The sequence below is a fragment of the Coregonus lavaretus genome, assembly GCF_964263955.1.
Source record: "Coregonus lavaretus genome assembly, chromosome: 16".
Classification (NCBI taxonomy): domain Eukaryota; kingdom Metazoa; phylum Chordata; class Actinopteri; order Salmoniformes; family Salmonidae; genus Coregonus; species Coregonus lavaretus.
In genome coordinates, this window is record NC_140003.1 from 24,037,400 (window position 1) to 24,055,868 (window position 18,469).

Sequence of the window (18,469 nt, forward strand, 5' to 3'; positions counted from 1 at the left end):
AGTCTTTCTTGGTAAGTCTCAAGGAGCTTTCCACACCTGGATTGCGCAACATTTGCCCATTATTCTTTTCAAAATTATTCAAGCTCTGTCAAATTGGTTGTTGATCATTGCTAGACAACCATTTTCAGGTCTTGCCATAGATTTGTGGTGAGTGCATAGTTCGGGTGCACTATTATCCTGATTGGGTTGAGCTGGCACATTGTTTTTGTCCAAAAATCATGTCCACCATCCTGGCTGCCTGCCCTAGAGTTGCCATACATGTTGACTTGGTGACATTATGGTGAATGGGGTGGATGCAACCACACATGACAAGCACATAAGACAGGTGTTCACTACAATAAACCGACACAACCTGACACTCATTGACAAGAAATGCCATCAATTTAGTAGGCCTTTGCATGTCATAGGAATTGTGCCTATCCAATATCATTGCCATCCTGAATCTCCCAGTCTGCCCTAGAGTTGACATACATGTTGACTTGGTGACATTATGGTGCATGGGGAGGATGCAACCACATATGCTGATAAGCTCATAAGGCAGGTGTTCACCACATTGACCAACACACCTTTCCAATGGCAATGCCATCCTGAATCTCCCAGAACTGTCCTCAATAGGCCCACTCCACCATCAGTTCCACTCCACCATCAGTTCCGCCTCTGGCAGTTAATAAAGACAGAGACGTCATGGAACTGGACTGCCACATGTCAGGAGGCAATTCAACAGCCAAAATGCAGTCTGGAAAGCAGAGATGTGGACTCGAGTCATGTGACTTGGACTCCAGTACTACTCGAGTCGCACATTTTGCAACTTGAGACTTGACTTGGCAAAAAGAAAAAACACTTACATTTTTACATTTTAGTCATATAGCAGACGCGCTTATCCAGAGCGGATTACAGTTAGTGAGTGCATACATTCTTCATACTGGCCACTACATTTTCACTTGCCACTTGACTTCGACTTGAGCATTTATGACTCTCGGGACAAAGAATGTGTGTGTGTATATAAGGATGTTCCTCATTGTGAGGTGAATGCACCGATTTGTAAGTCGCTCTGGATAAGAGCGTCTGCTAAATGACGAAAATGTAAATGTAAATGTGAGGGGCAGAATTCTCAATGAATAAAGACGACCTGACTATGCAGACTGGGACTCTGTCCGTTTCTTAAGAGACACACAGAGACACTGAAATAGTTGAGTACAACCATTGAGAGTAAATAATTATCATAACAGTTTGCAAACAATGTAAAAAATAAATAAACAAATAAACAAATCCTTGAGTTAATAAAGCTGCATACAAACATGGTCTCTTGAGTAAGGCAGCTCCAAAATGCAGGTGTTTCAGCCTAGCTCAGTGCTTTCTGTGGTGGAGGGGCAGTCAGCGAAAGCACATAGTATAGGCATTGGTAATTTTCTCTATTTGCGCCGTGATTGGCTCAGTGTTCTGTTACTCATGGGGATACTATGTCACTACAGAATCTTCAGGGAGAGCTAGGCAGTTCATGCCCCATTGGGTGCTGCCATATATTTACATTAGAAGTGCCCATCTGTTAAGTGAATTATTTAACAAACTATTTTAGTGTCTCTGTGCGTCTCCCAAAAGGTTGTAAGTCTTTTGGGATTTAAGTAACGGCCAGAGTCCCGGTCTGCATAGTCAGAGATATTTATTCATTGAGAATTCTGAAACAAAATGGTGGTACAATCCTTTTATACACATAAGACATACAAAAAATCCTGCCCCCCCCCCCCCCCCTTTAGGCGGCCTGTATTTCTCCACTATACACATCTTGTAAACACACACACACCTCGGCTCAGCTCATGTTTTCCTCTGCTCTCCTGACCATCACTGTTCTTATCTTTTCCCACTCCTTGCTCGGCCAGGTACAGATATCGCATCCTCCCTAAATTGGGAGGCCCCTTTATCTTGGTTTAGACAGTTCTCCATTGTTGTCTGGTCTAACTCTTACTCACATTGCTAAATAGTAGCTCAATGGTAGCTTACTGGTCCTACACTCACACATTTCTAACACATTATACACAGTTTCAGGGTGTAATTGTAACACCCTGGCTCTGGGACTCTATATGTTGAGCCAGGGTGTGTTCTTTCTATGTGTTATATTTCTATGTTGGGAGTTCTAGTTGTGTTTATTTCTATGTTGGCTAGAGTGACTCCCAATCAGAGGCAACGAGTGTCAGCTGGGGCTGGTTGTCTCTGATTGGGAGCAGTGGCGGCTGGTGAAAAATATTCTCGGTGGGGCTGTGCCATACTTTTTTTTTCCTGTAACCATCGCGATATATTTTAACACAAACTGCAGGACAGCAGTGCTCAGTGAAACATTCAGTAATTATTTAATGCCAATATTAAAAAGTTGAGGCATTCTTACACAAAAACATATTACACAAACCCAAGCCTTTCATTTGCATTTAAAGTGAACTTTTCACCATTGGTAGTAAACAGGCAACGCAACAGGCATGCTGTCAGAACAGAGTGGAAAGTGGACAATAACATGAAATTATTATAAAGTTTATAGGAAATCTTACACTGTATAAAAGGATGTATAATATAGAAATGGATATCAAGTGGATGAACTCAAACCTTTGACTGGAAGAATAGCATACAGTATTTTATGATCATACTAAATGTGACTAATTGTTAATGTGCTCCAGAACTGCAACAATTAATTGATACAAACAACATATATACAGTAATATTAGCAAAGACACTATTAAGACTTTCTAGAGTACCATATATAACTGGATTTTTTATGCTAAGGTCAACTATATACAAAGAAACATGCGGCCAGAGCTGCTCTGTGTGTGTGTGTCTGTCATCTTATTTGTACAGGAATTTTGCCCGTCTGTCCTTCTGAGTGGCAAACCTCTCAATGACCCTTTGATTAAAGTCAGGAATGTCCCTGACAAGTTTCTTCTCCATGGAGAGCATGGCCAGAGCGTTCAGGCGATCCTGTGTCATGCTGTTTCTCAGGAAGGTCTTGATCCTTTTCAGTGTAGAGAAGCACCTTTCTGACTCAGCAGTTGTCATGGGTGTGGTGATGAGGATCTTGAGGAGGCTGGCAGTCTCTGTGAAAGTGCTCTGAAGGTTGTTCTCCATGAAGAACTGGTACAGGGGCACTGCACCACTACAAGCCTTGAACTCACTGTTCTCATAGATGAGGGACAGTTCGGTTTTGAGCTTGGCCTTGTTCAACATGGGGTACGCCTCCACGGTTGTTTCAAGCGCTGTATCGGGGAACTTCACACTGTGTTGTGGGAACAACTCTCCGTGCAATAGTGTTGCGCTGATGAGGTGCTGGGTGAAGGAGAACCTCTCTTTGGCATGACTCAGGATGGTATCACATACCTGTAAAAGATACATCATCAGCTTTAATTTGCAATTAAGCTATTTTGATGCAAGTGATCCTGACTGACACATGCCTATGTCCAACTCAAGTATATGATTACCAAGGTGCTGATTGTTCAGGGTTTTGGCTACATACTACCAGGCCTGAAAATAGTTCTAGGGGGAAACACTGACAATTACATCACAACTTACCTCTATAGCCAACCTCTGTTGTTCTCCTGGTCCCAGCATCCTCCGTCGCTTGATGGGCTGTTGCTGCTCGTCAGATGCGCTGTCCCCACACAAAGAGGGAATTGAGGCCCTGGGTCCAAAAAATAAAGTTTAATTTGATAACTTGCAATCAGACTTCTTAACTCACTGTAATTCCCCCTCAACACACAACCAGTGACTTTTATATATATATATATATATATATATATATATATATATATAGACAGACAGACAGACAGACAGATAGTGTGTATATACACACAAACTATGTCTAGTAACTGCTTTTAACCTGTGATGTACATAATTAACTGATGTTATTACGTTTTAAAGCCTTTTTCTATTACATTTGTGAGAGGGATGCAACATCATTTTGTTCTGCTGTGCACTTAGCAATAAAGTTAATCTTCAATAACAACTAGGCCTCTTCTAGAAATTGACCTGGTGGACACCTGAATAATTATTACAAACTGTGTAGTACTTTCCTGCATTATTATCAACGTCTGATTGTGTCTTCTCTTTCCTTTTAAAATACTAAAACAAATATAATTGTGACGGCTCTATGATAATCACTCACTTTGATGACCAGACACATTTAGGCTTTTAAACTGTTGTAAGTGAACTATTCATCTTTCTAACAACATCTTTATCAGCCAATAGTAAATATAGTTATTTACCTGATTGTTAGCATGCTGTCTGTGAACCTCTGGACAAGTGCTTTAATGAAGACAGGGTCGATGTTCCTCTTCTGCAGCTGGCTGAAAAGCATGTCCACATTTGGCATGATCTTGTGGAACAGTGCCAGGAAAAAACAGAAAGCCTCGTCTTCGAGCATCCTCACAAAGCCCCCCGCCTCTCTGACAGTCGGGGCATCAAAGTTCCCAGAGTCTCTGATGGTCTGGAAACACGTTAGGAGGTCATCCCTGTACTCGTACACAGTGTTTACAGCGCGACTGTGGAAGTTCCACCGTGTTGTAGAGGCTCTGGGGAGTCTATGCGCAACCACTTCGTCAAGCACGGTGGTTCGCTTGGGAGACCTGGAGAAGAAAGCAGAAAATCCTGCAAGGTCGGAAAAGAAAGTGCCGATCCTGGGGATGCGTGAAGTAGCCTGCTGCATGATGAGGTTCAGCTGATGTGCATAGCAGTGGACGTAGTGCGCATTTTCGTACACATCCACTATTTTACGCTGCACTCCGCCGGTGGCTCCCCTCATCACACTTGCTCCGTCGTAAGCCTGGGCAATAAGTTTGGCCTTTTGTCCATGTGAGAGTATGGTGCTGAGCCTCTCCAGCAGCGCTGTAGCGATGGTGTCGGCGGTTGCGTTCTCGATCAAAATGAACTCGAAAAAACGCTCTTGGACGTTACTTTTAGCATCGATGTAGCGTATCACAAGCACCAACTGGCAGTGGGTGGAAACGTCAGTCGTCTCGTCAGCTTGAATGGCGATAAAATCAGCACTCTTTACTTCCTCCAGGATGTAATCCTTAAGCACTGACAGCATACAGTCCAACAGCTCGTTCTGTATCGTCTTTGACGTGCCCTTAAAAACGGTAGCTGTCTTCAGGTGCTCCTCCAGCACACTGTCGAGGGAGGCAACAAAATCCACTAAGCCCCGGAAAATGCCGGGGTTGTCCGAGGAGTCAGTCTCCTCGTGCCCACGCAAGGCCAACTCAAAAGCCCCACAGAACTTCACACAATCGATAATTTTGGATAGAATGTGCCTGTTTTTATCCACCTCCTCATTGTGTTTCCTCACCGCAATCCTGTGGCCGTCATCCAGCTGCGTAGCAATGTTCACCCTTCCTAATACAGCTAGCTTTACAGAGTTGTCCATGTGTGCCCTGGTGTTCTCATGTTTCTTTACCTTCTCTGACAGGTGCTTCATATCCCTCACTCCGGTACCTGTCCATGCTGAATCTGACCCCGTCGTTTTAAAAAGCAAGCACGGAAAGCAAAATAAAGCATTAGCATCAGTGCACCCAGCTAGCCAAGCCTTCCTGGTGTACCAGCTACGGGAGAAGCCGCGCATATACTGCTTCCCTTTCTCGCTAGCCTGCTGTCTGATTGAGAGGTCAGGTTGATCTGGGCCCAGCTCTTTCACCCGAACTTTCTCTGACAAAGTTCTCCTCTCAAACGGATCTTGGAGGAGAGATTTCACCGAGTTAGGGTTGGGTCTTGGAGGAGTAACGTTTGCGCTCGCCATTGTCGTCTAGTAAAAATGGCGCCACTGGAGCCTGGTCCTTATTTTATCAGGGGCGAGCTTGGGGCGATAAAATAATCGCCCTCCTTGGATTCGAATTAAAATCGCTGATTAGCTACATTTTATGTCATACATTCATATCTTAAATTAGCAATTGGCTTAACTGCTACGTAGACCCGCCTCCTCGGGGCACTTTCTGTATCGCCCAGAGCTGACGAGGCGTTTGACAGGCAGAGGAAAGGTTGCGAATATGATTTTCTATCATATCTTACACATATTACTGTGTGCATTCCATATTTCAAACACACAAATATTGACATACTGATGTTTTTATTATTATTATTATTTTTTTTATTTATTTTTTATTTTATTTTTTTAAATAATTTTATTTAAGGGGGCGGCGCCCTAGCGCCCTCTATCGGCCAGCCGCCACTGATTGGGAGCCATATTTAAACTGTCTGTTTTCCCTTTGTGGTTGTGGGTTCTTGTTCCGTGTTGGTCTATGTTACCTAGGACGTTACGAGTCGTTTGTTGTTTTTGTTTACTGTCCGTGTTTATCGCTAATGATAAATAAACATGTTCGTTCATCACGCTGCGCCTTGGTCCTCCTCTCTTAACGACGATCGTGACAGAAGAACCCACCATACAAGGACCAAGCAGCGTGTCCAGGAGCAGGCAGACTGGACATGGGAGGAAGCGCCGGGAAAGGAGATGGAGAGGCTGGCGATGGCCCAGGTGGGCAAATCGTGGTCCTGGGAGGACATGCTCGGGGGCAAAGGGCCATGGGCTAGGATTAAGGCCCTGGCGAGAGAGGAGCAGCGGCGTCAGCAGTGTCATCGTCGGACGGACGAGAGGCAACCCCAAAATATTTTTAGGGGGGGGCACACGGCATGGGCGGCTGGGCAGCAGGAGGCTGCCACACGGCGATTTGGAGAGGAGGCCACCGGGTTTTGGGGGCCAGAAGGCAGGTTGGCGGAGCCTGGATGGAGAGCAGAGCCAACTCCCCGTACTCAGGCATGGTAGCATGAGACTGGGCAGGTTCCGCGGTATGCGGAGCTGCGCACTGTGCCACGAGTGGTCCGGCATAGTCCGGTACGTCCTGTGCGAGCACCCCGCACGTGTTGTGCGAAGGTGGGCATGCAGCCAGGACGGAGTGTGCCGGCTCAGCGCTCGTGGCCTCCAGTGCCTCTCCTCGGTCCCGGATATCCTGCGCCAGTGTCACGTGCTGTTATGCCAGTACGGGTACACAGCCCTGTACGTCCTGTGCTGATGCCTCACACAGAGTGTGTGAAGGTAGGCATTCAGCCAGGACGGGTTGTGGCAGCTCTTCACTCCAGGTCTCCTATCCGTCTCCACAGCCCGGTCCGGCCTGTCCCTGCTCCACGCACCAAGCCTACGGTGTGCGTCGCCAGCCCGGTCCGGCCTGTCCCTGCTCCTCGCACCAAGCCTACGGTGTGCGTCGCCAGCCCGGTCCGGCCTGTCCCTGCTCCTCGCACCAAGCCTACGGTGTGCGTCGCCAGCCCGGTCCGGCCTGTCCCTGCTCCTCGCACCAAGCCTACGGTGTGCGTCGCCAGCCCGGTCCGGCCTGTCCCTGCTCCTCGCACCAAGCCTACGGTGTGCGTCGCCAGCCCGGTCCGGCCTGTCCCTGCTCCTCGCACCAAGCCTACGGTGTGCGTCGCCAGCCCGGTCCGGCCTGTCCCTGCTCCTCGCACCAAGCCTACGGTGTGCGTCGCCAGTCCGGTCCGGCCTGTCCCTGCTCCACGCACCAGGCCAGGGGTACGCATCGTCAGCCCGGTCCGGCCCGTTGCTGCTCCACGCACCAAGCCAGGGGTGCGCATCGTCAGCCCGGTCCGGCCCGTTCCTACTCCACGCACCAAGCCAGGAGTGCGCATCGTCAGCCCGGTCCGGCCCGTTCCTACTCCACGCACCAAGCCAGGGGTGCGCATCGTCAGCCCGGTCCGGCCCGTTCCTACTCCACGCACCAAGCCAGGGGTGCGCGTCGTCAGTCCCGCACAACCCGTGCCTGGGTCACCGGTCAACTGCTCCACTACGGAGCTGAAGCTAACCGCTCCTGCTAAGTCCAGTTCAGCTCCAGCCAGCGGGGTCAGACCGGACCAGGGGCGCTATGGGGGGTTTATTGGAGGGTGGTGGGCAAGACCGGAGCCAGAACCGCCGCCGAGGAGGAATGCCCACCCAGCCCTCCCCTGTTTTGCTCTAGTTGAGGTGCGGTCGCAGTCCGCGCCTTTAGGGGGGGGGTACTGTAACACCCTGGCTCTGGGACTCTATATGTTGAGCCAGGGTGTGTTCTTTCTATGTGTTATATTTCTATGTTGGGAGTTCTAGTTGTGTTTATTTCTATGTTGGCTAGAGTGACTCCCAATCAGAGGCAACGAGTGTCAGCTGGGGCTGGTTGTCTCTGATTGGGAGCCATATTTAAACTGTCTGTTTTCCCTTTGTGGTTGTGGGTTCTTGTTCCGTGTTGGTCTATGTTACCTAGGACGTTACGAGTCGTTTGTTGTTTTTGTTTACTGTCCGTGTTTATCGCTAATGATAAATAAACATGTTCGTTCATCACGCTGCGCCTTGGTCCTCCTCTCTTAACGACGATCGTGACAGTAATAATTAGTCATTAATAATTAATCTATCAATCCACCCTTTGACTAAATATTACGCACATACAAAATATATGTTGTTATAGAAATAAATCACACTCATTGAAGTATATAAGTTGGTTTGCATATAAAAACATTAAAAAGTGTCTCATTCAATACAGGTTCATCAGGGTTACCCCGTGATTAAAAGCGTAATGTTACTATTTAGCAATGGTACCTAACCTGTTTACCCACTATCTGGAAACAACAGTCTAAGCCTATAGTGAAGAACATTTGCTTCATCACATCCTGCAATATTGATTAATTAGTACATCATACTTAAAACGAGACTTTAATACACAAAAGTCATTACAATAACTTTTAAACTAGAGATTTGTAGTTCTAGGTTAACATCCAATCACAGCTCTTCGTTAGATTTTCACTGCAACCTTCACACATTAGAACTAAGAAAAGTTTCATCCAGTCTCAAACTATCTGAATCGTCGTCATCCTCCACCAAGCCTGGTAGGTCATATCCTTCATTCCTTAGGTCGGAGTCCGGGATTGGGCCGTATCTCACCATCTGTTGGGAAACTGCCTACTCCATCGCCTTGCTCACCAACCCTCGAACACAGGGAATAAGACAACATCCACAAAGAACAAGCATACCCATAGAAGCTATAGCTGCACCCAGAATAGTTACAACAATAGTTTTCCATTTACCAAATATGTTATCAAACCATCCGTTTAGGGAGCTATCAATACCAGAGTTCTCAGCCAGTTCGTTCGCCAGCGTGGTGAGTCTCTGAAGCGCTTTGGTCACGGACCCGTCCGGTGCTGTATTGTTGGGGATGAAAGTACAGCACATAGATCCAAACAGAACACAAACTCCGCCCCGCTCAGCCAAAAGCATATCTAAAGCTATTCTATTCTGCCATGCCATTAAGCTAGTTGCCGCTGTCTGCTCAGCCAATCCCTTTATTGCACCACGAGTGTGGTTTATAAATCTTTGCTGGTTATAGTAAATATAATTTATCCAATCTACGTTGTTATTAATTGTTGACCACCAGAAAAGACTTGATTCAAACCCAGCTGCGATCTGATTCCTAGCTTTGAATTCTTCTGGAACCCCTCGAGGTACTCCTATCCCATCAATATATATCCTTTCATCAAAGGATCCCGGGAGGAGGTCCCGCTTTCTACGTGACAACTCACCAGTCTCTGACACGTTTGATTGTTTGATGAGAGTGAAGGGCATTACCAGCTGAGCTAGCGCACAGGTTCCTGTCCAATTAGTATGTAGGTGAGGCCACAGTCTATCACCACACAACCACCAGATGTCAGCACGGGCCTGGTTTTGGTTCCTAAAATCCTCTGGCTGCAACAAAGAGGAGAGATTAGTCATGGTCTCTTTAGTTGTGACATTCTCTGTGTGGGAGCAGGAGCTAAGATGCCCTACCCTGTATCCTATTTTATCAGTCCTAGAGAAACAATAGTAAGACTCCCCTGAGACTTCAAACGGAGGTAACCTAGGGATACAGATAGTGCAAGCTACTACAAGACTCCTTCACCACATTCCCAGGTGGCTTGAACAATTTAATCATGCAAGATAAACCTGACGGAGAGTTAAAGCCCGTCAAGGGGAACGGAGTAGTTGTTAACCTTGGTTTGGCTGTCCCACAGGCATAACAGTCCTCTTTAGACATAGTTCTTGCCGTATACTGAATCCATTCAAACCACAGGTTAGGATCCCTGTACCCCGTCTCCACCTGTACTACTTCCTTCAGGTCTATAGTTTGCACTATCTTCACCACGGCCCCGGTCTCACTACCTCCCTCAGAGAGGTTTACTCTATAGGGTGCCCCAGTTGAAGACCTTGTCAGGTCTGTAACATCGGGGGGTTGATTACTACCCAGAAAGCCACTAATGGGTCTCCAAAACATTCGCGGTCAAATCCTATGTACCACATTCCCTCATCCGTAGCCTTTACCTGTTTTAGCGTAATTCGGACTTTCAGACAGTACCTACCCTTATATGGGTCGCACTGCCATTTCTGGTAATTCCCTACTTTCACAATACTCCACCTGTCCTTAAACTGTGTATGGAGATTGACATATCCCCCTCGCTCAGTATGAGCAACTACATGGTCCCAGGATGTACATGGTGACATACATATATATCTCCCATCCTTTATGATACTACCAGCCAGTAGTCCCCAACTTCCCAACTGGTCCGCAAAGACCTCAAAGGTGATGTCCTTCCCTACAGTCCCTAGTACTTCCCCTTTCCCTACGTCTAGCTGTCTCCTATGCCTTCGTAGACTGTGCTCAGGTATTATTTTATCAACTTGTGTTAGGTTAACTACTACTTCTGGCGGATCAGGAGGGTTTGAGTGTGTTAGAAATATGGCCCCCACAATCAGACAGCTACCTACCGTCAGGAGACCTGTGAATCCCCACCCTCGCCTTGAGAACATGTCAGATGCCAGAGGCCAACCCATTGCTTTACCTTCTATCGAACTCACACAGGGATGATCAGACAGGGTAAGGGAATCTTCGTTAAGGAGCCAACCCCCGAGCCCTAGTGGTGATCGGTTCTTTCTCCTAACTCTGTGTTTGTTCGTCAGGTGTAGCTGGGTTTACCTTTTTACAGTGTGTGACATGCACCCAGGTGGATCTTTCCGCAATTCTTACAGCGAAGGCCGTCACCAACAGGACCTGATATGGACCTTCCCGGGGCTGCTTCCAGTCTTTCTCTTTAAGGATTGGATCCACACCCAGTCACCTGGTTGGATGGAGTGGGTTACCTTCTCCTTTAGTTCTCCTGTGGGGCACAAAATCTTTGACATACGTGTTTGGTTAATGAACAGTCTTCTCATGTGTTGTGCCAACGTGTCTTCTACTTCTATGTCTGCCTGTTCTGGCCCTGCCAACTGTGGCATCCTGTAAGGTCTTCCAAACACTTTCTCAAAGGGGGACAATCCATTCTTATCTGGCGTTATTCTGATAGTCATTAGTACGATTGGCAGACATTGTACCCAATTCCTTCCTGTGCTCATGTGAGTTTTTCGTAATCTAGCCTTAATTGTCTGATTCATGCGTTCGATAAGTCCAGCCGATTTCGGGCTATACGAACAATGCTTCTTCATGTTTATTTGTAACTTCTGTCCAATATTATATATTACTTGATTAGAAAAATGGGATCCATTATCAGAAAAAATAGTTTCTGAAAGGCCGAACCTTGGTATTATATCCTGGCATATTGTTTTTGCTACTGTTATAGCATCTGCCGAGGAGGTAGGGAAAGCTTCTACCCATTTAGTGTATTTGTCTATTATAGTCAAACACCACTTCTTTCCCTCACTCCTGGTCAGCTCTATAAAGTCAATTTCTAATTGTTGAAAGGGGTACTTAGCCGGAGGGTACTCACCCAGAGGTGCCCTTTGTCTGCCCTGGTGATTACTTTGAGCACAGATAACACATCTTGAACAAAAGTTTTTTAAATAATTTGTAATCCCATATGCAACAAAGTGTTGTCTAATCTGCTCTACCATCCCTCCGGTTGACACATGGCTCTGCCCGTGTGTCAATATTGCAGCATATCTAAACAGTGATTTCGGGAGAATTGGTAAGCTGTCTTTGACCCATATTCCTTCCTTATTTACTGTGCCTTGCTTTACCCATCTGTGAACTTCCTTAATTGGGGCCCTACTGTAGCTCTCTATAAGTAGATCTCTGTCTATCGAAACTTCCTCTTTTGACAGCTGACCAGTGGCGGCTCCTGAAAAAATTCTCAGGAGGGGCAATTTTTCTGATGATTTAGGTGACCTACACACATTTTAAAAAAGATATGTCCAGCAACAACATGAAGACAGGGGCAGCATATAAGTCAATACCAGAAGCATTTATTGACTGATCTGGGGAGATGGATTCCAGTTTCTGTGACAGATTATAAATAATCTCTGATGCCTTTGTTATATTAGCTTTTGGTTGAATGTACTGTCGTAGTAAATATATAATGTTATAGCTTGGTCTGACTAAAATCTTGTGCATGACCCATTTTGTGTTGGGCGTTTGTTTTCAATCAATGCTGTTCCTATCCTATAACAATGGACAAAAGAGTCCTATCTTGTCAGCCTTGTCAGCAGGTGGCCAAGGACAACACCCACGCCATAGGTCTCTCAGTTCTTCCAACTCACGAGTTCTTGCTCTGAGGACACACACACACACACACACACATCATCACTGATAACACACACACACACACACACATCATCACTGTTAAACACACACACACACACACACATCATCACTGTTAAACACACACACACACACACACACAAAAATCCCCTCTCTTTAGGCTGAACATTTGAAGACAGAGAACCCGACTCAGAGCCAATGCAACAGTGGAGGGGACCTCGCCCAACTCATCAGGACCAATCAGAAGATCAGAACTACTAGATTCAACCTACATCATTTATTGTATAAAATGTCAGCACACAATGTTTTCGGGGCTCTCTTCAGATAGCTCCCTAAGAGTTTGACGAACGAGTCCGTGCACGCGATTCCAGATATCTTTACCTCTGAATAAACTGCCTTTATTATACCATATCCACCCTGTCCAAAGTCTCTACTTGGTCTCAGTTCTCCAGTAAACTTGTGATTATCAACAGTACACAACGGTAACAAACAATTGGGGGAACTCACGGGGCAGATAGTAAGGTCACAGTGACACAGAAAGCAGTTCAATGTCGGGGCTCGGGGGTACAGAGTCGCTCTCTTACCAGGATCGATTTTCCCTGTGACTGTCAGATCGAGGTCCGCTCCGACCAGGGTGAAGCCGGCCGGCTCCACTTCTCTGTCCGGGACTCTGTCATCCAGCCAAGTCTCCCAGCTGTATTGGATTCCGCTGCCAGCAACGTTTTCATTATTTAGTCCGTTCGTAGCGGGTATGTACACGATCAACAAGATCAGTCCAAAACCCACCACTCGAAATCCATGGTTGGCAGAATGTTTGTAAACTAAGTGTACAAATTAAAAACATAAAATAACGCCACTAAGTGTACAAATTAAAAACATAAAATAACGCCACACTGCAGGTCGCAAAGAGACGCTGCTAGCCGCTATTTGCTTAGTTACGTTCATGGTTACGTCACGTATGACGAAAGCGCGTAAGTGCAAGCCCACAGACACCCATAGAGAATGTATTGAAAGCTTTGAAATTTGAAAAAAATAGATTTTACATGACAGGCTATGAGAGACTTCTGGGCGATTTTCAACCTGACTGAAATCGCCCAAAAACGGGCGGGGCCATTTGAAGCACGACTTTAGCCTGATTTGACATTTAGTGGCAGTCAGATCAGATTACAACACTGATAACTACTGTTGCCGTGATATAATTGATTAGAAAAAAAATCCCTTCCTTTTCCCGTTTGGCAGTGCGTCGCCCATATCGCCCTATTGAACAGGCCGTCCCTGCAGCTGACTGGAACCAGAGAAGTGTTTTGACCCAGCCTTCTTAGCTTCGTCATCTGCCTTTGCATTCCCCAAAGTAATGCTATCCTTCCCTGTAGTATGCGCCTCACACTTACATATTGCGAGCTTTTTTGGTAATAGTACTGCATCTAGGAGGTCAAGAATCAACTCTGCATGTGTTATTGGTTTACCCGAAGTCGTAACCATTCCTCTATTCTTCCACTGGGCAGCAAAGACGTGTAAGGTATTAAAGGCATATGCACTGTCGGTATAGATAGTTATAACCTTCCCTTTACCCAGTTGGCATGCTTTTGTTAATGCCACTATCTCTGCCTGTTGGGCAGAGTAGTTTCTTGGTAAGGGTTCAGCAGCTAGAACCTTGTTCTCTGTCACTACAGCATAACCAGTTGCATTCGTGCCATCAGGATTCTTCCTAGAAGATCCATCAACAAACATTGTTACTTCACAACATGGTATAGATAAGTCTGTTAAGTCAGGCCTGGGTTGTACTATTTTTTCAGTTTCTTCAATACAGTTATGGGGACTACCATCATTCACAACTGGAACCAATGTTGCAGGATTCAGCGTTGTACATCGTTCAATAGTTAGATTTGGCATGTTCAGCAATCTTATCATACAAGATAGGTGTCGTGCTGGTGACATGTACGCCATCTTGTGTTCCAATAGCAGAATTGACACTGCATGTGGAACTTTTAAGGTTAGATCATGGTATAGTACTATTGAAGCTGAGTCCTGCACTGCATTAGCAGCTGCCACAACTGATTGCAAACAGACAGGCATTGCCTGAGCCACCTCATCAAGTCTTGAAGAAAAATATGCTACCGGTTAATTTGTGTCCCCATGTTTTTGTGTCAGTACTGATGTCATATATCCCTCTCTACAATCCACAGTTTGAGTGAATGGTCTGTCATATCTAGGGAACGCCAGCACCGTTGAAGAGGTCAATAATTGCTTAATTTCCTCAAATTGCAAATCAGCCTCGTTATTCCAGATTATTTTATCATGTGCTGCCATAGCTTTTCCATAGATAAGATCACTCAATTTTCCAGTGTGTAATGCATAATGGGGAATCCATGCTCGACAGTAATTTATCATTCCCAAAAAGCTCATCATTTGTTTCTTATTCAGAGGTTTAGGAGCTTCTAATATTGCTGTTTTTCTTGAGGAGTTTAGGGTTCTCCCATCCTGCGTTATCGTGTGACCTAGATATATTACCTTTCTGCCAGAGTTGTAGTTTATTTTTACTGACCTTGTGCCCTTGTCCTGCCATAAAAGTTAACAACTGGAGAGTATCCTTTTTACACCCCTCCTTCAAGGGGTTTGCTACCAGTATATCATCGACATATATCAAAATTTGGCTCCCCTCTTGGGGTTCAAACATTCCCAGGTTACGTGTGATAGCCTGGGAAAAAATTGTAGGACTTTCAGAATAACCTTGTGGAAGTCTCGAGTATGTGTATTTCTGACCTTTGAAGGTAAAGCCAAACCATCCTTGACTATCAGGATGTACAGGTATACTAAAGAAAGCATTAGCTATGTCTATCACAGTAAAGTAAGAATGTTCTGGTTTCAATTGGTTCAATAGAGTGTGTGGGTCTGGAACACAGGGTGCTCTTGGAATGATGTTCTTATTTACCCCCTGTAGGTCCATTACCATTCGCCAATCATTGCTTGGAGCTGCCTTCTTTACTGGAAATACCGGTGAATTACACTGTGCCTCATCCCCCGGAATTATCACTCCACCTTTGAGTAAGTGGTCAAATGTGGGAGTAATCCCTATAATGGCTTCTGGTTTCATTTGATATTGTTTTTGGTATGGCCTATGGTTTGACCGCGGAACCACCTGGACTGGAGTTACTCCCTTAATTAACCCCACATCGGCTGGTCCCTTAGACCACAACTCTAGAGGTACAATCTCAAGGTCTCTTTCTTGTTCCTCTGTGAGGAAAATATCTGGTCATCAATTATCACATCCTATGTCTAGGTGCACAGCGGGTGTGCAACCTGCTCTCCAATTCAACTTCCTACGATATCGGCCGGTTGATTGGCTATGTTGGTCCCCGTTAGGAGCAGTCTGCCAGTCTTTAACATACTTTGCCTGTGTCACCCATTTCCCCAGATCTAACCACTCCTCTTGAGCTTCCTTTGCCAAGGAGACATGTGGGCTCCATCTCTCTCTATAGAATTGCTGACTCTGTGGCCCCAATTCGACTTCTGCTGCTGCATGGGTGTCATCATAATGAAACCATTTCAAGCCTATTGTCCTTTCTGTGGTTTTAAACAGAGCTTCCTCATATTCTTTACTAGGGACAGAGTGTGTATTATACCACAGAGTACAATGTAAGTCATCCTCAGTCATTTTATGTGAGTCAGGTACTAGGGTTTTAGTCAAGTCTACTAAGGTCTTTGGTATGTCTGAGTTACCTCCCCTCAACAGGTCCTGGCTATACCAATAACATGGTTCCCCTTCACCACTTACAACCATATTATCCTTTATCACATGAGCCTGCATTCCCCTCACTCTCTTCCCAATAGATTAACAGGACACTGTACTGAAATCAGTACAGGCAGAGTAGCTTCACTCCCTGTCTTTACATGTTTCAGTGTTACTGGTGCAGACAGCTGTTCAATACCTTTATGACCAGAGGCTGATCGCACTATAATTTTTTCTCCATTAATGTCAATTCCTTCTGGTGCATTATCTTTACAAATACAGGTTCGGTCTGCCCCAGTATCACAGAGAAATGTTATCTTTTTACCCATTACTGTCAATGTTAGGTATGGTTTCTGTTCCTGTTGTAATGCCAAATCTACAAGAGACAGATCAAACACCTCCAGTTCTCTCTCCTGCTTCTCCTGATTTCTCTCTTCCTCCCACTCTAGTCATGCCTCCTCTTCTTCCTCTGATTCTGGCTTTCTCCCCCTGTCTCTTCCTCCTCTGCCTGGATTATACTTTCCTCCTTTTCCTCTCTTCCCCTTCTTCTTACAGTCTCTTGACTGGTGCCCTTTCCTTCCACAGTGATAACACGGTTCCTCACATTCTCTAGCAAAATGTCCCGTTTTGTCACAATTGAAACACTTCCATTCACTCCTGTCTCCACTATTACCGTTGCCTCTCTTCTCTCCTAGGTTCTTCCAGTCTCTCCTACCTCCCATCTCCCCTAGGACTGCCACTAGGTACTCAGCTCCCTTCGCTTCCTTTCTCTTGTTTCGTTCCTTTACATTCTGTTCATGATGGATTGCATAACGTTTAACCTCAGCTAAGGTAGCCGTCCCCCAGCCAATTAGGGTATTTTTTATTGTTTGAGAGATTTCTGGCCTCATTCCACTTAGGAAGGCAATCTTTAACTGTTGGTGATACGGACCCTCTGGTGCCCCTGGTCCTGGATCTATTAGCCCACTGTTTGCATTGAACACATCTCTCAGTCTCTCTAGGTATTGACTAATAGTCTCACTGTCTCCCTGTTTACACTCATGAACCTTGGAGAAGTCGGCATGTCTGTGATAATATTCTCTCAGATTATCACAGAGTTGTGCCAATTTATCTCCATAAGCCCCTCCTTCTGCCCACTCTAGGACCTGCGCATTCCCGTCTCCGGGAATCCAGTTCCCTCTCACTGCCGCCCAGTCTTTTAACACTATCTGTCTGACTGCCCTCTCTAGTTCCCCTCTATTCAGCTTAAAGCTGGCGGTCAGCCCTTCCATATCTCTTCTGAACTGGTGTACCCCCGTCTTGGGGTGGGGTATCCCTTCCACTGCTCTCACTACATCTCTCTGGGTCCATGCTCTGTATACTTGTAATGTATCAGGCTGGTTGTCTTCTCCTGCTCTGGGGTTTGGCAGGGCTATTAAGGGACATGATTGCTCCATTTTACCCTTACCACTGCCAGCCCCATCTGATTCTTCCCCTTCTGACTCATCATTCCCCTTTCTCTTGGCCTCAGCCCTGTGCCTCTCTAGCTTTTTCCTTTTCTCTTTCTCCCTTTTAGCCTCCTGTCTGACTTTCTCTGCCCTTGTCCTGTACTCCTCTACCTCTGGCTTTTCCTCACCTTCATCTTCCCTTCCTCCTCCAGCCCCTTCTTCCTCATAGGGAGGTGGGGCCGTGGGGGGGCGACATTATTCCCCTGCACTCTCCTTCTCCTCCCTACGTATTCATCATCTGGATTTTCTCTCCATGCCTGGTCTGCCAAGTTTGGATATAACCTTTCTGCCCTCTGCTCTGGGGGAGGCACGGAGACCTCAACCTTCACTTCTCTTTCCCTCTCACTCACTTCACTTTTCTTGCTTCCTTCTTCCCGCTTTCTAGCTTCTACTAGCCACACCCTGGCTGTTTCTAAGCCCTCTCTTTTCTGTTTCTTTAGATCAGTACCACAATTTACATGCATTTGTTTAATCATGGATTCCAGTTTAATTACATCAAGTCGCCCATTAAAGCCATATTTCTTTCTCCAAATATGCCCATAATACACATTTCGTTTGTCTCGCATTTCCATGAATTTCTCGTCCCCAGTAAATTCTGGGACCTCTTGTGAGGATTTGCCCCCCATGGTTGGTACTGTTAAAAATCCCTTAGCCACCTCTTCTATATAACAAGTCAATTTAACAAGTAATACAAAACA